Below are 23,938 nucleotides of genomic sequence, written 5' to 3'. Positions count from 1 at the left end.
GTATTTTCACCTTCTGCACAGTCTAGTATTTGCACCTTCTGCACAGTCCTGTATTTGCCCCTTCTGCACAGTCCTGTATTTGCACCTTCTGCACAGTCCTGTATTTTACCCCTTCTGCACAGTCTTGTATTTGCCCCTTCTGTACAGTCCCGTATTTGCACCTTCTGCACAGTCCTGTATTTTACCCCTTCTGCACAGTATTGTATTTGCACCTTCTGCACAGTCCTGTATTTGCCCCTTCTGCACAGTCCTGTATTTGCACCTTCTGCACAGTTCTTTATTGGCATCTTCTGCCGTCCTGTATTTGCCCTTTCTGCACAGTCCCCTATTTGCACCTTCTGCACAGTCCCGTATTTGCCCTTTCTGCACAGTCCCGTATGTTCACCTTCTGCACGGTCCCGTATTTGCACCTTCTGCACGGTCCCGTTTTTGCACCTCCTGCACGGTCCCATTTTTTGCACCTCCTGCACAGTCCCGTATTTGCACCCATCTGCACAGTCCCGTATTTTCACCTTTTGCACAGTCCCGTATTTGCACCTCCTGCACAGTCCCGTATTTGCACCTCCTGCACAGTCCTGTATTTGCACATTCTGCACAGTCTAGTATTTGCACCTTCTTCACAGTCTTGTATTTGCACCTTCTGCACGGTCCCGTTTTTGCACCCCCTGCACGGTCCCGTATTTGCACCCCCTGCACGGTCCTGTATTTGCCCCTTCTGCACGGTCCTGTATTTGCACCTCCTGCACAGTCCTGTATTTGCACATTCTGCACAGTCTAGTATTTGCACCTTCTGCACAGTCTTGTATTTGCACCTTCTGCACGGTCCCGTTTTTGCACCCCCTGCACGGTCCCGTATTTGCACCCCCTGCACGGTCCTGTATTTGCACCCCCTGCACAGTCCCGCATTTGCACCTTATGCACAGTCCCGTATTTTCACTTTCTGCAGTCTTGTATATATGCGTTGGTGAGATGAGTTTCGTGATCATATGATTCATGATTATATGTATGTAACTGTATCAAGTTTGATGGAACTGTGAATATTTTCTATCAAGGATATTTTCTATATTTATGTGTCCTTTTTCATGAATCTTGAAAATTATGTGTGATATCGCCAATGTATGTATGTGCTGGTGAAATGAGTTTTCGTGGTCACATGATTCATGATTTTTTATATATATATATGTAATTGTATTTTGATAGAATTATGATCATTTTCCATCATGGATATTTTCTATATTTATGTGGTCTCTTTTTGTATATTTCATGTGCAAAAATTTAAATATTTTTTACAAATTCGTTGTTTGTCTCAGTTGTACTGTTGGAACAGGACCTTCCATTCATGTGACTCTATCAAACTCCTGATTGGTTTCCTTTCCTTTTTAACCTGTGTGTGATTTTGATATGGTAGCTTTGATAAAGATCGCATGTAGCGATCAAAACGCGTCGCTTATCTCGCTCCTGTGTGAGCTGATGCAGTCCTGGAGCTGATTTGTACTTTGTCTTTATTGGAATAAATCCGAAAATCGATTTTCTCGTGGAGCTGGATTTATTTCCTTTTCTTCGTTGAATTAACCACTGCAGGATGGTGATCCGTGCTCCCACGGAAGTCGGTGAGCTGGCTTATACTCTTTGAGTCTTGTATTTGCACCTTCTGCACAGTATTGTATTTGCACCTTCTGCACAGTCCTGTATTTGCACCTTTTGCACAGTCCCGTATTTGGACATTCTGCACAGTCCCGTATTTGCAACTTCTGCACAGTCCCATATTTGCACCTTCTGCACAGTCCTGTATTTGCACAATCTGCACAGTCCCGTATTTGCACCCCCTGCACAGTCCTGTATTTGCACCCCCTGCACAGTCCTGCATTTGCACTTCCTGCACAGTCCCGTATTTTCACCTACTGCACAGTCCAGTATTTTCACCTTCTGCACATTATTGTATTTGCACCTTCTGCACAGTATTGTATTTGCACCTTCTGCACAGTCCTGTATTTGCACCTTTTGCACAGTCCCGTATTTGCACATTCTGCACAGTCCCGTATTTGCACATTCTGCACAGTCCCGTATTTGCACCTTTTGCACAGTCCCGTATTTGCACCTCCTGCACAGTCCTGTATTTGCACCTTCTGCACAGTCCTGTATTTGCACCTTCTGCACGGTCCCGTATTTACCCCTTCTGCACGGTCCCGTATTTACTCCTTCTGCACGGTCCCGTATTTGCACCTTCTGCATGGTCCCAAATTTACTCCTTCTGCACGGTCCCGTATTTGCACCTTCTGCACGGTCCCGAATTTACTCCATCTGCACGGTCCCGTATTTGCCCCTCCTGCACGGTCCCGTATTTGCACCTCCTGCATAGTCCTGTTTTTGCATCCCCTACACAGTCCTGCATTTGCACTTCCTGCACAGTTCCGCATTTGCACCTTCTGCACAGTCCCGTATTTTCACCTTCTTCACAGTCCAGCATTTTCACCTTCTCCACAGTATTGTATTTGCACCTTTTGCACAGTCCTGTATTTGCACCTTTTGCACAGTCCTGTATTTGCACCTTCTGCACAGTCTCGTATTTGCACCTCCTGCAAAGTCCCGTATTTGCACCTCCTGCACAGTCCTGTATTTGCACATTCTGAACAGTCCCGTATTTGCACCTTCTGCATGGTCCCGTATTTGCCCCTTCTGCACGGTCCCATATTTACTCTTTCTGCACGGTCCCATATTTGCCCCTCCTGCATGGTCCCATATTTGCACCTCCTGCACAGTCCTGTTTTTGCACCCCCTGCACAGTCCTGCATTTGCACTTCCTGCACAGTTCCGCATTTGCACCTTCTGCACAGTCCAGTATTTTCACCTTCACAGTCCAGCATTTTCACCTTCTGCAGTATTGTATTTGCACCTTCTGCACAGTATTGTATTTGCACCTTCTGCACAGTCCTGTATTTGCACCTTCTGCACAGTCCTGTATTTTCACCTTCTGCACAGTATTGTATTTGCACCTTCTGCACAGTATTGTATTTGCACCTTCTGCACAGTCCTGTATTTTCACCTTCTGCACAGTATTGTATTTGCACCTTCTGCACAGTATTGTATTTGCACCTTCTGCACAGTCCTGTATTTTCACCTTCTGCACAGTATTGTATTTGCACCTTCTGCACAGTATTGTATTTGCACCTTCTGCACAGTCCTGTATTTGCACCTTCTGCACAGTCCTGTATTTGCACCTTTTGCACAGTCCCGTATTTGCACCTTTTGCACAGTCCAGTATTTGCACCTTCTGCACAGTATTGTATTTGCACCTTTTGCACAGTCCCGTATTTGCACAGTCCCGTATTTGCACAGTCCCGTATTTGCACCTCCTGCACAGTCCTGTATTTGCACATTCTGCACGGTCCCGTATTTGCACCTTCTGCATGGTCCCGTATTTGCCCCTTCTGCACGGTCCCGTGTTTACTCCTTCTGCACGGTCCCGTATTTGCCCCTCCTGCACGGTCCCGTATTTGCACCTCCTGCATAGTCCTGTTTTTGCACCCCCTGCACAGTCCTGCATCTGCACTTCCTGCACTGTTCCGCATTTGCACCTTCTGCACAGTCTCGTATTTTCACCTTCTTCACAGTCCAGCATTTTCACCTTCTGCATAGTATTGTATTTGTACCTTCTGCATAGTATTGTATTTGCACCTTCTGCACAGTCCTGTATTTGCACCTTCTGCACAGTACTGTATTTGCACCTTCTGCACAGTCCTGTGTTTTCACCTTCTGCACAGTCCAGTATTTTCACATTCTGCACAGTCTTGTATTTGCACCTTCTGCACAGTCTTGTATTTTCACCTTCTGCACAGTCCGCATTTGCACCTTCTGCACAGTCCCGTATTTTCACCTACTGCACAGTCCCGTATTTTCACCTACTGCACAGTCCCGTATTTTCACCTTCTGCACAGTCCAGTATTTTCACCTTCAGCACAGTCCTGTATTTTCACCATCTGCACAGTCCCGTATTTTCCCCTACTGCACAGTCCAGTATTTTCACCTTCTGCACAGTCCAGTATTTGCACCTTCTGCACAGTATTGTATTTGAACCTTCTGCACTGTATTGTATTTGTACCTTCTGCACAGTCCCGTATTTGCACCTTCTGCACAGTCTTGTATTTTCACCTTCTGCACAGTCTAGTATTTGCACCTTCTGCACAGTCCCGTATTTGCACCTTCTGCACAGTCCCGCATTTGCACCTTCTGCACAGTCCCGCATTTGCACCTACTGCACAGTCCCATATTTGCACCTTCTGCACAGTCTAGTATTTTCACCTTCTGCACAGTCTAGTATTTTCACCTTCTGCACAGTCTAGTATTTGCACCTTCTGCACAGTCTAGTATTTGCACCTTCTGCACAGTCCCGTATTTGCACCTTCTGCACAGTCCCGTATTTGCAACTTCTGCACAGTCTTGTATTTTCACCTTCTGCACAGTATAGTATTTGCACCTTCTGCACAGTCCCGTATTCGCACCTTCTGCACAGTCCCGTATTCGCACCTTCTGCACAGTCCCGCATTTGCACCTTCTGCACAGTCTTGTATTTGCACCTTCTGCACAGTCCTGTATTTTCACCTTCTGCACAGTCTTGTATTTTCACCTTCTGCACAGTCTTGTATTTTCACCTTCTGCACAGTCCCGTATTTTCACCTTCTGCACAGTCCCGTATTTGCACCTTCTGCACAGTCCCGCATTTGCACCTTCTGCACAGTCCACTATTTTCACCTTCTGCAGAGTCTAGTATTTGCACCTTCTGCACTGTCCCGTATTTGCACCTTCTGCACAGTCCCGTATTTTCACCTTCTGCACAGTCTAGTATTTTCACCTTCTGCACAGTCTTGTATTTTCACCTTCTGCACAGTCCGCATTTGCACCTTCTGCACAGTCCCGTATTTTCACCTACTGCACAGTCCCGTATTTTCACCTACTGCACAGTCCCGTATTTTCACCTTTTGCACAGTCCAGTATTTTCACCTTCTGCACAGTCCTGTATTTTCACCTTCTGCACAGTCCCGTATTTTCCCCTACTGCACAGTCCAGTATTTTCACCTTCTGCACAGTCCAGTATTTGCACCTTCTGCACAGTATTGTATTTGAACCTTCTGCACAATATTGTATTTGTACCTTCTGCACAGTCCCGTATTTGCACCTTCTGCACAGTCTTGTATTTTCACCTTCTGCACAGTCTAGTATTTGCACCTTCTGCACAGTCCCGTATTTGCACCTTCTGCACAGTCCTGTATTTGCACCTTCTGCACAGTCCCGCATTTGCACCTTCTGCACAGTCCCGCATTTGCACCTACTGCACAGTCCCATATTTGCACCTTCTGCACAGTCTAGTATTTTCACCTTCTGCACAGTCTAGTATTTTCACCTTCTGCACAGTCTAGTATTTGCACCTTCTGCAGTCTTGTATTTACACCTTCTGCACAGTCTTGTATTTGCACCTTCTGCACAGTCCCGTATTTGCACCTTCTGCACAGTCTTGTATTTTCACTTTCTGCACAGTATAGTATTTGCACCTTCTGCACAGTCCTGTATTCGCACCTTCTACACAGTCTCGTATTCGCACTTTCTGCACAGTCCCGCATTTGCACCTTCTGCACAGTCTTGTATTTGCACCTTCTGCACAGTCCTGTATTTTCACCTTCTGCACAGTCTTGTATTTTCACCTTCTGCAAAGTCTTGTATTTTCACCTTCTGCACAGTCCCGTATTTTCACCTTCTGCACAGTCCCGTATTTGCACCTTCTGCACAGTCCCGCATTTGCACAGTCCACTATTTTCACCTTCTGCACAGTCTAGTATTTGCACCTTCTGCACAGTCCCGTATTTGCACCTTCTGCACAGTCCCGTATTTTCACCTTCTGCACAGTCCCGTATTTTCACCTTCTGCACAGTCCTGTATTTTCACCTTCTGCACAGTCTTGTATTTTCACCTTCTGCACAGTCCTGTATTTTCACCTTCTGCACAGTCCCTTATTTTCCCTTACTGCACAGTCCAGTATTTTCACCTTCTGCACAGTCCAGTATTTGCACCTTCTGCACAGTATTGTATTTGCACCTTCTGCACAGTATTGTATTTGCACCTTCTGCACAGTCCCGCATTTGTACCTACTGCACAGTCCCATATTTGCACCTTCTGCACAGTCTAGTATTGTCACCTTCTGCACAGTCTAGTATTTTCACCTTCTGCACAGTCTAGTATTTGCACCTTCTGCACAGTCTTGTATTTGCACCTTCTGCACAGTCTTGTATTTGCACCTTCTGCACAGTCTTGTATTTTCACCTTCTGCACAGTCCCGTATTTGCACCTTCTGCACAGTCCCGTATTTGCACCTTCTGCGCAGTCTTGTATTTTCACCTTCTGCACAGTATAGTATTTGCACCTTCTGCACAGTCCCGTATTCGCACCTTCTGCACAGTCCTGTATTCGCACCTTCTGCACAGTCCCGCATTTGCACCTTCTGCACAGTCTTGTATTTGCACCTTCTGCACAGCCCTGTATTTTCACCTTCTGCACAGTCTTGTATTTTCACCTTCTGCACAGTCCCGTATTTTCACCTTCTGCACAGTCCCGTATTTGCACCTTCTGCACAGTCCCGCATTTGCACCTTCTGCACAGTCCACTATTTTCACCTTCTACACAGTCTAGTATTTGCACCTTCTGCACAGTCCCGTATTTGCACCTTCTGCACAGTCCCGTATTTTCACCTTCTGCACAGTCCCGTATTTTCACCTTCTGCACAGTCCTGTATTTTCACCTTCTGCACAATCCTGTGTTATGAATGAGTCACCGTAGGAGGCAAAAGCAGAAATACAAGCTAAGTCCAGAAAACCAGAGAAGTTGGCAACTATCAGATTGCAGACCCCTGAACCTATCAACACAACTAGCAGTAGCCGTGGGGGGTTCCTACTATGCCCTAGACCCCTTGATCACAGCCGGAGAAATACATAGGCCTAAAGAAAGAAAGGGCAAATCTAAACTGCCCCAGAGCAGACCCCAAAGCAATAGGCAGCCCCCAACATATAATGACGGTGAAGCAAGATGAAAATACTAACACAGACAGAAAGATAGACTGAGCAAAGACGGGGCCCCAAAACTACCTAGATAGGAAAGGACAGGAAGGCTGCTGTCTGCAATCTGCCAAAACCCTATCAAAGACATAAGCCAACCAGCTGATATGAAAAGGCCCTGAAGCAGCTAGGCTTCAAAACCTGAATCAGCACTCAGGTATTTTCAGAAGACAGAGCTAAATGAATTCAGCACACCCCAGCAGGGAATGGCCGAAATCCAGAAAAACAAAGCAAAAAACAAAGTCAAAGCACAAAAGCAAAAGGCCGAGCAGCAAACTTAGTTTTGGAGGAGCAGGAATTCAGACTGGTCTCTAAGGATCCCACAGAGAAATCACCCGCAGGGCAGAAGGGCGTCGGCAGCATTATATCCAGTCCGTAACTCCACTCAGCCAGTCACAATCATCAGCCTCAGGTGTTTGACAATCGGCTCACTACCTTTCTTTACCAAAAGAGGGAGTTCCTCGGGCCTCAGTAATGAAGGGGAAAATGAACTCACAACAGTACCTCCCCCTTGAGGAGGGGTCACCGAACCCTCAACTATGCCACCAGGGCGATCAAGGTGAGCCCGATGAAAGGCACGCACCAATCGTTTGGCATGAATATCAGAGGCGGAGACCCAGGAATTATCCTCCTGACCATAACCCTTCCACTTAACCAAATACTGGAGTCTCCGTCTAGCCAGACGGGAATCCAGTACTTTCTCTACCTCATACTCCATGTTACCTTCAACCAATACAGGGTCTGGAGGTGCCACCCCCGGAACAACAGGTTCAACAAACCTCTTCAACAAAGATTTATGGAACACATTATGGATTTTAAATGTGACAGCAAGAGCCAAACGAAAAGAGACCGGATTAATAATCTCCACAATCTTGTAAGGTCCAATAAATCTAGGCTTAAACTTTGGAGAAGCCACCTTCATAGCAATGTTTTTTGATGATAACCACACCATATCACCAACCTTAAACTGGGGACCAATGGTCCTATGTCGGTTGGAAAACCGCTGGGCCTTCTCCTGGGAGAGAGATAACTTATCCACCACTTGGTCCCAGATCTGGTGCATTCTCTCCACCACAGTGTCAACACCTGGGCAGGCAGAGGGCTTCACCTGCCCTGAAGAAAATCGAGGATGAAACCCAAAGTTACAAAAAAAAGGTGACATCAAAGTGGCAGAACTAGCTCTATTATTCAAAGCAAATTCGGCCAAGGGCAAAAATGAAACCCAATCATCCTGATCAGCAGAAATAAAACATCTCAAATATGACTCCAAGGTCTGGTTTGTTCTCTCTGTCTGCCCATTGGTCTGAGGGTGAAAAGCAGAGGAGAAAGACAACTGAATTCCCAGCCTGGAACAGAAAGTTCTCCAAAATCTAGACACAAACTGCACTCCTCTGTCAGATACAATGTTCTCAGGAATCCCGTGCAAACGAACCACCTGTTGTAAAAACAGGGGCACCAACTCAGAGGAAGACGGCAACTTAGGGAGTGGTACAAGATGAACCATCTTAGAGAACCTATCACAAATCACCCAAATAACAGTCATCCTCTGAGAGACAGGCATATCAGAGATGAAATCCATTGAAATATGGGTCCATGGCCTCTTGGGGACAGGCAAAGGCATCAACAACCCACTAGAGCGAGAACACGATTTAGACCGAGAGCACGTCCCACAGGACTGCACAAAATTCCTGACATCACGAGACAAGGAGGGCCACCAAAAAAACCGACTCACCAGATCTCTAGTACCAAAAGTACCTGGATGACCAGCCAAAGCAGAGCAATGAACTTCAGACATCACTCTCTTCTTCCACTGGTCAGGAACATACAACTTTCCACTGGGACAACGCTCAGGTTTGTCCTCCTGGAACTCTTCCAGAGCACGTCTCAAATCGGGCGAGATGGCAGAAAGAACTACCCCATCGCCTAAGATGGTAGCAGGCTTGGTCACCACAGGAGAATCAGCAAGGAAGCTCCTAGAGAGGGCGTCTGCCTTGACATTCTTTGTTCCAGGAAGAAAAGAAACCACAAAATCAAAACGTGTAAAAAACAAGGCCCACCTAGCCTGTCTAGGGTTCAAGCGCTTAGCCGACTCTAGGTAAATCAAATTCTTGTGGTCAGTGAGGACCACGACTTGATGCTTAGTTCCCTCCAACCAATGTCTCCACTCCTCAAATGCCCATTTCATGGCCAACAGTTCCCTATTCCCCACATCATAGTTACGTTCAGATGGAGAGAACTTTCGGGAAAAGAAAGCACAGGGATTCATTTTAGATGTTACAGGATCCTTTTGGGACAAAACAGCTCCTGCACCAATCTCGGAAGCATCCACCTCTACCTGGAATGGAAGTGAGACATCAGGTTGCCGCAAAACCGGGGCGGAGGTGAATCTTCGCTTCAACTCCTGAAAGGAAGAAACAGCCTCCGGAGACCAATTTAACACATCAGCACCCTTTTTAGTCAAATCAGTCAATGGCTTGGCAATACTAGAAAATTTTGCTATAAATTTCCGATAAAAATTAGCAAAACCCAAAAACTTCTGGAGGGCCTTCAAAGAAGTGGGCTGAACCCAATCGTGAATGGCCTGTACCTTGGCCGGGTCCATTTCAATAGTTGAAGTGGACAAAATAAATCCCAAAAAAGAAATCCTCTGTACTCCAAAAAGGCATTTAGATCCCTTGACATACAGGGAATTCTCCCTCAAGATCCAGAACACAGTCCCAATATGTTCCACATGAGAATCCCAATCCTTGGAGAAGATCAAAATATCATCCAGATAGATAATCAAAAATTTATCGACAAAATCTCGGAAAATATCATTCATGAAGCACTGGAAGAGAGAAGGGGCATTAGTGAGCCCAAAAGGCATCACCAGGTACTCAAAATGTCCCTCCGGGGTATTAAACGCCGTCTTCCATTCATCCCCATGCTTAATGCGAATAAGATTATACGCCCCCCTGAGGTCAAGCTTGGCAAACCAGCAAGCACCTTTAACTCTGGAGAATAGATCAGAAATCAGGGGTAACGGATACTGATATTTAACAGTAATTTTGTTGAGGGTACGATAATCAATACAAGGTCTTAATGATCCATCCTTTTTGGCTACAAAAAAAAAACCGGCACCTAAGGGTGATGAGGATGGTCTAATATGACCCTTCTCCAATGCCTCCTTAATATAGGATCGCATAGCCTCGTGCTCGGGTACAGATAAATTGAAGAGCCGACCCTTGGGAAATTTACACCCCGGGCTCAGTTCAATTGCACAGTCATAACTCCTATGAGGAGGCAGAGACGCAGACTCATTCTCACTAAATACATCATAAAAGTCCGCCAAATAATCAGGAACATCATGCGACTGAGGAGAGGTGGAAAACACCGGAGCCTCACTAAAGGCACACCGACAACCCCAACTCACCACAGACACAGATTTCCAATCCAAAACTGGATTATGAATCTGTAACTAGGGAAACCCCAGAACAACAGTATCATGCAGATTATGCAACATCAGAAATCTGCACTTTTCTTGATGGTCTGGGGCGACCCGCATTACCACCTGGGTCCAAAACTGGGGTTTATTTTTAGCCAAAGGAGTAGCATCAATTCCCCTCAAAGGGATAGGCGTCTGCAGAGGTGTCATCGGAAATCCACAACGTTTAGCAAAATCCAAGTCCATTAGGTTTAGGGCTGCTCCCGAATCCACAAACGCCTTGGAGGAAAATGTGGACAGGGAGCCGATCAGAGTAATAGCCAGAAGAAACTTAGGTTGACCACCCCGAACAGAAAACGTGTGTGCAAAGCGTTTCTCTCGTTTGGGACAGACAGAAATAATATGCGAGGCATCTCCACAGAAAAAACACAACTTATTACGCCTTCTGAACTCCTGACGCTGCTCTCTGGAAAAAACTCTATCACATTGCATAGGTTCAGACATTTGTTCAACAGGTGGCAACACCTCTCGTGCAGCTTTGCGTTCGCGCAAACGCCGATCAACCTGAATGGCTAATGACATAGAATCGTCAAGACCAGAAGGAACAGGAAATCCCACCATAGTATCTTTTACGGCTTCTGACAACCCCTTCCGAAAGAGAGCAGCCAAGGCATTATCATTCCAGGTAGTAAGTACTGCCCACCTTCGGAATTTTTGACAGTACAATTCTGCAGAATCACGACCCTGGCTCAATGCCAGCAGGGTCTTTTCAGCCTGATCAATAGCATTAGGTTCGTCATACAACAACCCCAAAGCTTGAAAGAATGCGTTCACATTAGTCAGAATAGGATCATCTGGTTTCAAAGAAAACGCCCAATCCTGGGGATCGCCACGCAGCAAAGAGATGACAATTTTAACCTGCTGCGTGGAGCTCCCTGACGAGTTAGGCTTCAAGGCAAAAAATAATTTACAATTATTTTTGAAATTCAAAAATTTAGACCGATCCCCAAAATATACATCAGGTGTAGGAATCTTTGGTTCAGCAGCATGTGAATGAGTAAGGTAGGCGGAAATTCCCTGCACTTCCGCAGCGAGCTGCTCCACACGATCAGACAATTGCTTTATCTCCATTAAGAGAAAAAAAAAATTCCCCCTACGGCCTCAGAGATATAGAGGAAAAAATATACACACTTTTTTTTTTTTTTACAATTCTTTCCTGCTATTGAGTACCCTAGAATCTGCGGTAAGGCGGGTGATTCTGTTATGAATGAGTCACCGTAGGAGGCAAAAGCAGAAATACAAGCTAAGTCCAGAAAACCAGAGAAGTTGGCAACTATCAGATTGCAGACCCCTGAACCTATCAACACAACTAGCAGTAGCCGTGGGGGGTTCCTACGATGCCCTAGACCCCTCGATCACAGCCGGAGAAATACACAGGCCTAAAGAAAGAAAGGGGAAATCTAAACTGCCCCAGAGCAGACCCCAAAGCAATAGGCAGCCCCCAACATATAATGACGGTGAAGCAAGATGAAAATACTAACACAGACAGAAAGATAGACTGAGCAAAGACGGGGCCCCAAAACTATCTAGATAGGAAAGGACAGGAAGGCTGCTGTCTGCAATCTGCCAAAACCCTATCAAAGACATAAGCCAACCAGCTGATATGAAAAAGGCCCTGAAGCAGCTAGGCTTCAAAAACTGAATCCGCACTCAGGTATTTTCAGAAGACAGAGCTAAATGAATTCAGCACACCCCAGCAGGGAATGGCCAAAATCCAGAAAAACAAAGCAAAAAACAAAGTCAAAGCACAAAAGCAAATGGCCGAGCAGCAAACTTAGCTTTGGAGGAGCAGGAATTCAGACTGGTCTCCATGGATCCCATAGAGAAATCACCCGCAGGGCAGAAGGGCGTCAGCAGCATTATATCCAGTCCGTAACTCCACTCAGCCAGTCACAATCATCAGCCTCAGGTGTTTGACAATCAGGCTCACTACCTTTCTTTACCAGAAGAGGGAGTTCCTTGGGCCTCAGTAATGAAGGGGAAAATGAACTCACAACAGTCGTGTATTTTCACCTTCTGCACAGTCTTGTATTTGCACCTTCTGCACAGTCCCGTATTTGCACCTTCTGCACAGTCCCGTATTTGCACCTTCTGCACAGTCTAGTATTTGCACCTTCTGCACAGTCTTGTATTTGCACCTTCTGCACAGTCTTGTATTTGCACCTTCTGCACAGTCTTTTATTTTCACCTTCTGCACAGTCCCGTATTTGCACCTTATGCACAGTCTTGTATTTTCAGCTTCTGCACAGTCTAGTATTTTCACCTTCTGCACAGTCCTGTATTTTCACCTTCTGCACAGTCCCGTATTTTCCCCTACTGCACAGTCCAGTATTTTCAGCTTCTGCACAGTCCAGTATTTGCACCTTCTGCACAGTATTGTATTTGCACCTTCTGCACAGTATTGTATTTGCACCTTCGGCACAGTCCCGTATTTGCACCTTTTGCACAGTCCCGTATTTGCACATTCTGCACAGTCCTGTATTTGCACCTTTTGCACAGTCCTGTATTTGCACCTTCAGCACGGTCCCGTATTTACCCCTTCTGCACGGTCCCGTATTTACTCCTTCTGCACAGTCCCGTATTTGCACCTTCTGCACAGTCCCGTATTTGCAACTTCTGCACAGTCCAGTATTTGCACCTTCTGCACAGTCTAGTATTTGCACCTTCTGCACAGTCTTGAATTTGCACCTTCTGCAGTCTTGTATTTGCACCTTCTGCACAGTCTTTTTTTTTCACATTCTGCACAGTCCCGTATTTTCACCTTCTGCACAGTCCTGTATTTTCACCTTCTGCACAGTCCTGTATTTTCACCTACTGCACAGTCCTGTATTTTCACCTTCTGCACAGTCCCGTATTTGCACCTTCTGCACAGTATTGTATTTGCACCTTCTGCACAGTATTGTATTTGCACCTTTTGCACAGTCCCTCATTTGCACATTCTGCACAGTCCCGTATTTGCACCTTCTGCACAGTCCCGTATTTGCACCTTATGCACAGTCCCGTATTTGCACCTCCTGCACTGTCCTGTATTTGCACATTCTGCACAGTCCCGTATTTGCCCCTCCTGCACGGTCCCGTATTTACTCCTTCTGCACGGTCCCATATTTTCCCCTCCTGCACGGTCCCATATTTGCACCTCCTGCACAGTCCTGTTTTTGCACCCCCTGCACAGTCCCGTATTTTCACCTTCTTCACAGTCCAGCATTTTCACCTTCTGCAGTATTGTATTTGCACCTTCTGCACAGTATTGTATTTGCACCTTCTGCACAGTCCTGTATTTGCACCTTCTGCACAGTCCTGTATTTTCGCCTTCTGCACAGTATTGTATTTGCACCTTCTGCACAGTATTGTATTTGCACCTTCTCCACAGTCCTGTATTTTCACCTTCTGCACAGTATTGTATTTGCACCTTCTGCACAGTATTGTATTTGCACCTTCTGCACAGTCCTGTATTTGCACCTTCTGCACAGTCCTGTATTTGCACCTTTTGCACAGTCCTGTATTTGCACCTTTTGCACAGTCCCCTATTTGCACATTCTGCACAGTCCCGTATTTGCACCTTCTGCACAGTCCCGTATTTGCACCTTTTGCACAGTCCCGTATTTGCACAGTCCCGTATTTGCACCTCCTGCACAGTCCTGTATTTGCACATTCTGCACGGTCCCGTATTTGCACCTTCTGCATGGTCCTGTATTTGCCCCTTCTGCACGGTCCCGTGTTTATTCCTTCTGCACGGTCCCGTATTTGCCCCTCCTGCACGGTCCCGTATTTGCACCTCCTGCATAGTCCTGTTTTTGCACCCGCTGCACAGTCCTGCATCTGCACTTCCTGCACAGTTCCGTATTTGCACCTTCTGCACAGTCCCGTATTTTCAGCTTCTTCACAGTCCAGCATTTTCACCTTCTGCAGTCTTGTATTTGCACCTTCTGCATAGTATTGTATTTGCACCTTCTGCACAGTCCTGTATTTTCACCTTCTGCACAGTCCTGTATTTTCACCTTCTGCACAGTCCTGTATTTTCACCTTCTGCACAGTCCTGTATTTGCACCTTCTACACTGTCCCGTATTTGCACCTTCTGCACAGTCCCGTATTTGCACCTTCTGCACAGTCCCGTATTTGCACCTTCTGCACAGTCTAGTATTTTCACCTTCTGCACAGTCTTTTATTTTCACCTTCTGCACAGTCCCGTATTTGCACCATCTGCACAGTCTTGTATTTGCACCTTCTGCACAGTCTTGTATTTTCAGCTTCTGCACAGTCTAGTATTTTCACCTTCTGCACAGTCCTGTATTTTCACCTTCTGCACAGTCCTGTATTTTCCCCTACTGCACAGTCCAGTATTTTCACCTTCTGCACAGTCCAGTATTTGCACCTTCTGCACAGTATTGTATTTGCACCTTCTGCACAGTATTGTATTTGTACCTACTGCACAGTCCAGTATTTGCACCTTCTGCACAGTATTGTATTTGCACCTTCTGCACAGTATTGTATTTGTACCTTCTGCACAGTCCCGTATTTGCACCTTCTGCACAGTCTTGTATTTTCACCTTCTGCACAGTCTAGTATTTGCACCTTCTGCACAGTCCCGTATTTGCACCTTCTGCACAGTCCCGCATTTGCACCTTCTGCACAGTCCCGCATTTGCACCTACTGCACAGTCCCGCATTTGCACCTTCTGCACAGTCTAGTATTTTCACCTTCTGCACAGTGTAGTATTTTCACCTTCTGCACAGTCTAGTATTTGCACCTTCTGCACAGTCTTGTATTTGCACCTTCTGCACAGTCTTGTATTTTCACCTTCTGCACAGTCCCGTATTTGCACCTTCTGCACAGTCCCGTATTTGCACCTTCTGCACAGTCTTGTATTTTCACCTTCTGCACAGTCCCGTATTTGCACCTTCTGCACAGTCCCGTATTTGCACCTTCTGCACAGTCTTGTATTTTCACCTTCTGCACAGTATAGTATTTGCACCTTCTGCACAGTCCCGTATTTGCACCTTCTGCACAGTCCCGTATTCACACATTCTGCACAGTCCCGCATTTGCACCTTCTGCACAGTCTTGTATTTGCACCTTCTGCACAGTCCTGTATTTTCACCTTCTGCACAGTCCTGTATTTTCACCTTCTGCACAGTCTTGTATTTTCACCTTCTGCACAGTCTTGTATTTTCACCTTCTGCACAGTCCCGTATTTTCACCTTCTGCACAGTCCCGTATTTGCACCTTCTGCACAGTCCCGCATTTGCACCTTCTGCACAGTCCACTATTTTCACCTTCTGCCCAGTCCAGTATTTGCACCTTCTGCACAGTCCCGTATTTGCACCTTCTGCACAGTCCCGTATTTTCACCTTCTGCACAGTCCCGTATTTTCACCTTCTGCACAGTCCTGTATTTGCACCTTCTGCACAGTCTTGTATTTGCACCTTCTGCACAGTCTTGTATTTTCAGCTTCTGCACAGTCTAGTATTTTCACCTTCTGCACAGTCCTGTATTTTCACCTTCTGCACAGTCCCGTATTTTCCCCTACTGCACAGTCCAGTATTTTCACCTTCTGCACAGTCCAGTATTTGCACCTTCTGCACAGTATTGTATTTGCACCTTCTGCACAGTATTGTATTTGTACCTACTGCACAGTCCAATATTTGCACCTTCTGCACAGTATTGTATTTGCATCTTCTGCACAGTATTGTATTTGTACCTTCTGCATAGTCCCGTATTTTCACCTTCTGCACAGTCTAGTATTTGCACCTTCTGCACAGTCCCGTATTTGCACCTTCTGCACAGTCCCGCATTTGCACCTTCTGCACAGTCCCGCATTTGCACCTACTGCACAGTCCCATATTTGCACCTTCTGCACAGTCTAGTATTTTCACCTTCTGCACAGTCTAGTATTTGCACCTTCTGCACAGTCTTGTATTTGCACCTTCTGCACAGTCTTGTATTTTCACCTTCTGCACAGTCCTGTATTTGCACCTTCTTCACAGTCCCGTATTTGCACCTTCTGCACAGTCTTGTATTTTCACCTTCTGCACAGTATAGTATTTGCACCTTCTGCACAGTCCCGTATTTGCACCTTCTGCACAGTCCCGTATTCGCACCTTCTGCACAGTCCCGCATTTGCACCTTCTGCACAGTCTTGTATTTGCACCTTCTGCACAGTCCTGTATTTTCACCTTCTGCACAGTCCTGTATTTTCACCTTCTGCACAGTCTTGTATTTTCACCTTCTGCACAGTCTTGTATTTTCACCTTCTGCACAGTCCCGTATTTTCACCTTCTGCACAGTCCCGTATTTGCACCTTCTGCACAGTCCCGCATTTGCAACTTCTGCACAGTCCACTATTTTCACCTTCTGCACAGTCCAGTAGAGTTGAGCGAAACGGGTCGAAAAAATTCAAAAGTCGCCGACTTTTGGCAAAGTCGGGTTTCATGAAACGAAACCCGACCCTAGGATGAGGTCGGCCACGAGGTCGCCGACTTACGCGCCAAAGTCGCGTTTCAAAAGTTTGTTTTGCTCTCTTTTTCAGCCAATCAGGATCCACGGACACTGTGGGCAACGTGATGACCTAGGCACGGGTCACCACCATCTTTCAGAAGGGCATGCAAGTGATTGGCTTGCTTTGGTGGGCGTCACAGGGGGTATAAAAGGGCGTGCACGCCGACCGCCATCTTACTTCTGCCGATCTTAGTATAGGGAGAGGTTGCTGCTGATTCGGTAGGGAGAGCGTTAGGCAGGGAAGAAGACAAAAAAACTGCTTCTGCTGCTAGCGATTTGGCCTGCACAACACACAAGTCACTGTGTGTGCAGTGCAAGGGGAGGCTATATTGTGGTGTATCAGTGGTGTTGGTTGTTGGGCTGCCTTTTAAGGCTTCCTGACACGCTGGCATTGCTGTTTACCCACTGCTACGCAAACTGCTTTTTTAAAAGCAATCCAATCTCCGTTATCCTCTAGTCACTTTTGTCACAGCTGTGCCATCGAGCGTGTCACATAGCGCTCAGATATCAGTGGGCCTCACACAATCCACAAGTGTCCAGTGTCCAAAAGTGTACGCAGAGATTCAAAATCTCCATTATCCTCTCGTCACTTTGGTCACAGGCAGCTGTGCCATCGAGCGTGTCACATAGCGCTCAGATATCAGTGGGCCTCACACAATCCACAAGTGTCCAGTGTCCAAAAGTGTACGCAGAGATTCAAAATCTCCATTATCCTCTCGTCACTTTGGTCACAGGCAGCTGTGCCATCGAGCGTGTCACATAGCGCTCAGATATCAGTGGGCCTCACACAATCTACAAGTGTCCAGTGTCCAAAAGTGTACGCAGAGATTCAAAATCTCCATTATCCTCTCGTCACTTTGGTCACAGGCAGCTGTGCCATCGAGCGTGTCACATAGCGCTCAGATATCAGTGGGCCTCACACAATCTACAAGTGTCCAGTGTCCAAAAGTGTACGCAGAGATTCAAAATCTCCATTATCCTCTCGTCACTTTGGTCACAGGCAGCTGTGCCATCGAGCGTGTCACATAGCGCTCAGATATCAGTGGGCCTCACACAATCCACAAGTGTCCAGTGTCCAAAAGTGTACGCAGAGATTCAAAATCTCCATTATCCTCTCGCCACTTTGGTCACAGGCAGCTGTGCCATCGAGCGTGTCACATAGCGCTCAGATATCAGTGGGCCTCACACAATCCACAAGTGTCCAGTGTCCAAAAGTGTACGCAGAGATTCAAAATCTCCATTATCCTCTCGTCACTTTGGTCACAGGCAGCTGTGCCATCGAGCGTGTCACATAGTGCTCAGATATCAGTGGGCCTCACACAATCCACAAGTGTCCAGTGTCCAAAAGTGTACGCAGAGATTCAAAATCTCCATTATCCTCTCGTCACTTTGGTCACAGGCAGCTGTGCCATCGAGCGTGTCACATAGCGCTCAGATATCAGTGGGCCTCACACAATCCACAAGTGTCCAGTGTCCAAAAGTGTATGCAGAGATTCAAAATCTCCATTATCCTCTCGTCACTTTGGTCACAGGCAGCTGTGCCATCGAGCGTGTCACATAGCGCTCAGATATCAGTGGGCCTCACACAATCCACAAGTGTCCAGTGTCCAAAAGTGTACGCAGAGATTCAAAATCTCCATTATCCTCTCGTCACTTTGGTCACAGGCAGCTGTGCCATCGAGCGTGTCACATAGCGCTCAGATATCAGTGGGCCTCACACAATCCACAAGTGTCCAGTGTCCAAAAGTGTACGCAGAGATTCAAAATCTCCATTATCCTCTCGTCACTTTGGTCACAGGCAGCTGTGCCATCGAGCGTGTCACATAGCGCTCAGATATCAGTGGGCCTCACACAATCCACAAGTGTCCAGTGTCCAAAAGTGTACGCAGAGATTCAAAATCTCCATTATCCTCTCGTCACTTTGGTCACAGGCAGCTGTGCCATCGAGCGTGTCACATAGCGCTCAGATATCAGTGGGCCTCACACAATCCACAAGTGTCCAGTGTCCAAAAGTGTACGCAGAGATTCAAAATCTCCATTATCCTCTCGTCACTTTGGTCACAGGCAGCTGTGCCATCGAGCGTGTCACATAGCGCTCAGATATCAGTGGGCCTCACACAATCCACAAGTGTCCAGTGTCCAAAAGTGTACGCAGAGATTCAAAATCTCCATTATCCTCTCGTCACTTTGGTCACAGGCAGCTGTGCCATCGAGCGTGTCACATAGCGCTCAGATATCAGTGGGCCTCACACAATCCACAAGTGTCCAGTGTCCAAAAGTGTACGCAGAGATTCAAAATCTCCATTATCCTCTCGTCACTTTGGTCACAGGCAGCTGTGCCATCGAGCGTGTCACATAGCGCTCAGATATCAGTGGGCCTCACACAATCCACAAGTGTCCAGTGTCCAAAAGTGTACGCAGAGATTCAAAATCTCCATTATCCTCTCGTCACTTTGGTCACAGGCAGCTGTGCCATCGAGCGTGTCACATAGCGCTCAGATATCAGTGGGCCTCACACAATCTACAAGTGTCCAGTGTCCAAAAGTGTACGCAGAGATTCAAAATCTCCATTATCCTCTCGTCACTTTGGTCACAGGCAGCTGTGCCATCGAGCGTGTCACATAGCGCTCAGATATCAGTGGGCCTCACACAATCCACAAGTGTCCAGTGTCCAAAAGTGTACGCAGAGATTCAAAATCTCCATTATCCTCTCGTCACTTTGGTCACAGGCAGCTGTGCCATCGAGCGTGTCACATAGCGCTCAGATATCAGTGGGCCTCACACAATCTACAAGTGTCCAGTGTCCAAAAGTGTACGCAGAGATTCAAAATCTCCATTATCCTCTCGTCACTTTGGTCACAGGCAGCTGTGCCATCGAGCGTGTCACATAGCGCTCAGATATCAGTGGGCCTCACACAATCCACAAGTGTCCAGTGTCCAAAAGTGTACGCAGAGATTCAAAATCTCCATTATCCTCTCGTCACTTTGGTCACAGGCAGCTGTGCCATCGAGCGTGTCACATAGCGCTCAGATATCAGTGGGCGTCACACAATCCACAAGTGTCCAGTGTCCAAAAGTGTACGCAGAGATTCAAAATCTCCATTATCCTCTCGTCACTTTGGTCACAGGCAGTTGTGCCATCGAGCGTGTCACATAGCGCTCAGATATCAGTGGGCCTCACACAATCCACAAGTGTCCAGTGTCCAAAAGTGTACGCAGAGATTCAAAATCTCCATTATCCTTTCGTCACTTTGGTCACAGGCAGCTGTGCCATCGAGCGTGTCACATAGCGCTCAGATATCAGTGGGCCTCACACAATCCACAAGTGTCCAGTGTCCAAAAGTGTACGCAGAGATTCAAAATCTCCATTATCCTCTCGTCACTTTGGTCACAGGCAGCTGTGCCATCGAGCGTGTCACATAGCGCTCAGATATCAGTGGGCCTCACACAATCTACAAGTGTCCAGTGTCCAAAAGTGTACGCAGAGATTCAAAATCTCCATTATCCTCTCGTCACTTTGGTCACAGGCAGCTGTGCCATCGAGCGTGTCACATAGCGCTCAGATATCAGTGGGCCTCACACAATCCACAAGTGTCCAGTGTCCAAAAGTGTACGCAGAGATTCAAAATCTCCATTATCCTCTCGCCACTTTGGTCACAGGCAGCTGTGCCATCGAGCGTGTCACATAGCGCTCAGATATCAGTGGGCCTCACACAATCCACAAGTGTCCAGTGTCCAAAAGTGTACGCAGAGATTCAAAATCTCCATTATCCTCTCGTCACTTTGGTCACAGGCAGCTGTGCCATCGAGCGTGTCACATAGTGCTCAGATATCAGTGGGCCTCACACAATCCACAAGTGTCCAGTGTCCAAAAGTGTACGCAGAGATTCAAAATCTCCATTATCCTCTCGTCACTTTGGTCACAGGCAGCTGTGCCATCGAGCGTGTCACATAGCGCTCAGATATCAGTGGGCCTCACACAATCCACAAGTGTCCAGTGTCCAAAAGTGTATGCAGAGATTCAAAATCTCCATTATCCTCTCGTCACTTTGGTCACAGGCAGCTGTGCCATCGAGCGTGTCACATAGCGCTCAGATATCAGTGGGCCTCACACAATCCACAAGTGTCCAGTGTCCAAAAGTGTACGCAGAGATTCAAAATCTCCATTATCCTCTCGTCACTTTGGTCACAGGCAGCTGTGCCATCGAGCGTGTCACATAGCGCTCAGATATCAGTGGGCCTCACACAATCCACAAGTGTCCAGTGTCCAAAAGTGTACGCAGAGATTCAAAATCTCCATTATCCTCTCGTCACTTTGGTCACAGGCAGCTGTGCCATCGAGCGTGTCACATAGCGCTCAGATATCAGTGGGCCTCACACAATCCACAAGTGTCCAGTGTCCAAAAGTGTACGCAGAGATTCAAAATCTCCATTATCCTCTCGTCACTTTGGTCACAGGCAGCTGTGCCATCGAGCGTGTCACATAGCGCTCAGATATCAGTGGGCCTCACACAATCCACAAGTGTCCAGTGTCCAAAAGTGTACGCAGAGATTCAAAATCTCCATTATCCTCTCGTCACTTTGGTCACAGGCAGCTGTGCCATCGAGCGTGTCACATAGCGCTCAGATATCAGTGGGCCTCACACAATCCACAAGTGTCCAGTGTCCAAAAGTGTACGCAGAGATTCAAAATCTCCATTATCCTCTCGTCACTTTGGTCACAGGCAGCTGTGCCATCGAGCGTGTCACATAGCGCTCAGATATCAGTGGGCCTCACACAATCCACAAGTGTCCAGTGTCCAAAAGTGTACGCAGAGATTCAAAATCTCCATTATCCTCTCGTCACTTTGGTCACAGGCAGCTGTGCCATCGAGCGTGTCACATAGCGCTCAGATATCAGTGGGCCTCACACAATCCACAAGTGTCCAGTGTCCAAAAGTGTACGCAGAGATTCAAAATCTCCATTATCCTCTCGTCACTTTGGTCACAGGCAGCTGTGCCATCGAGCGTGTCACATAGCGCTCAGATATCAGTGGGCCTCACACAACCTACAAGTGTCCAGTGTCCAAAAGTGTACGCAGAGATTCAAAATCTCCATTATCCTCTCGTCACTTTGGTCACAGGCAGCTGTGCCATCGAGCGTGTCACATAGCGCTCAGATATCAGTGGGCCTCACACAATCCACAAGTGTCCAGTGTCCAAAAGTGTACGCAGAGATTCAAAATCTCCATTATCCTCTCGTCACTTTGGTCACAGGCAGCTGTGCCATCGAGCGTGTCACATAGCGCTCAGATATCAGTGGGCCTCACACAATCTACAAGTGTCCAGTGTCCAAAAGTGTACGCAGAGATTCAAAATCTCCATTATCCTCTCGTCACTTTGGTCACAGGCAGCTGTGCCATCGAGCGTGTCACATAGCGCTCAGATATCAGTGGGCCTCACACAATCCACAAGTGTCCAGTGTCCAAAAGTGTACGCAGAGATTCAAAATCTCCATTATCCTCTCGTCACTTTGGTCACAGGCAGCTGTGCCATCGAGCGTGTCACATAGCGCTCAGATATCAGTGGGCGTCACACAATCCACTAGTGTCCAGTGTCCAAAAGTGTACGCAGAGATTCAAAATCTCCATTATCCTCTCGTCACTTTGGTCACAGGCAGTTGTGCCATCGAGCGTGTCACATAGCGCTCAGATATCAGTGGGCCTCACACAATCCACAAGTGTCCAGTGTCCAAAAGTGTACGCAGAGATTCAAAATCTCCATTATCCTTTCGTCACTTTGGTCACAGGCAGCTGTGCCATCGAGCGTGTCACATAGCGCTCAGATATCAGTGGGCCTCACACAATCCACAAGTGTCCAGTGTCCAAAAGTGTACGCAGAGATTCAAAATCTCCATTATCCTCTCGTCACTTTGGTCACAGGCAGCTGTGCCATCGAGCGTGTCACATAGCGCTCAGATATCAGTGGGCCTCACACAATCTACAAGTGTCCAGTGTCCAAAAGTGTACGCAGAGATTCAAAATCTCCATTATCCTCTCGTCACTTTGGTCACAGGCAGCTGTGCCATCGAGCGTGTCACATAGCGCTCAGATATCAGTGGGCCTCACACAATCCACAAGTGTCCAGTGTCCAAAAGTGTACGCAGAGATTCAAAATCTCCATTATCCTCTCGTCACTTTGGTCACAGGCAGCTGTGCCATCGAGCGTGTCACATAGCGCTCAGATATCAGTGGGCCTCACACAATCCACAAGTGTCCAGTGTCCAAAAGTGTACGCAGAGATTCAAAATCTCCATTATCCTCTCGTCACTTTGGTCACAGGCAGCTGTGCCATCGAGCGTGTCACATAGCGCTCAGATATCAGTGGGCCTCACACAATCCACAAGTGTCCAGTGTCCAAAAGTGTACGCAGAGATTCAAAATCTCCATTATCCTCTCGTCACTTTGGTCACAGGCAGCTGTGCCATCGAGCGTGTCACATAGCGCTCAGATATCAGTGGGCCTCACACAATCCACAAGTGTCCAGTGTCCAAAAGTGTACGCAGAGATTCAAAATCTCCATTATCCTCTCGTCACTTTGGTCACAGGCAGCTGTGCCATCGAGCGTGTCACATAGCGCTCAGATATCAGTGGGCCTCACACAATCTACAAGTGTCCAGTGTCCAAAAGTGTACGCAGAGATTCAAAATCTCCATTATCCTCTCGTCACTTTGGTCACAGGCAGCTGTGCCATCGAGCGTGTCACATAGCGCTCAGATATCAGTGGGCCTCACACAATCCACAAGTGTCCAGTGTCCAAAAGTGTACGCAGAGATTCAAAATCTCCATTATCCTCTCGTCACTTTGGTCACAGGCAGCTG

At 47.1% G+C, this 23,938-nt stretch overlaps 1 protein-coding gene across 1 annotated transcript in view; it reads left to right on the top strand.

Annotated features, from left to right (window-relative positions):
* Nucleotides 1-1,562: 1,562 nt before the first annotated feature.
* Nucleotides 1,563-23,938, top strand: part of LOC141097756 (alpha-crystallin B chain) — a 57,723-nt gene continuing 35,347 nt past the window's right edge. The window contains exon 1 of the mRNA XM_073585142.1: nucleotides 1,563-1,610. The gene's annotated coding sequence lies outside the window, so the exon portion shown is untranslated. The remainder of the gene's footprint in view (nucleotides 1,611-23,938) is intronic.

This window comes from Dendrobates tinctorius, unplaced genomic scaffold, assembly GCF_039654945.1.
Source record: "Dendrobates tinctorius isolate UK_male_01 unplaced genomic scaffold, ASM3965494v1 ptg000086l, whole genome shotgun sequence".
NCBI lineage: Eukaryota > Metazoa > Chordata > Amphibia > Anura > Dendrobatidae > Dendrobates > Dendrobates tinctorius.
The sequence above is the reverse complement of the archived record's forward strand: the minus strand, read 5'-3'. Positions and strand labels throughout refer to the sequence as shown.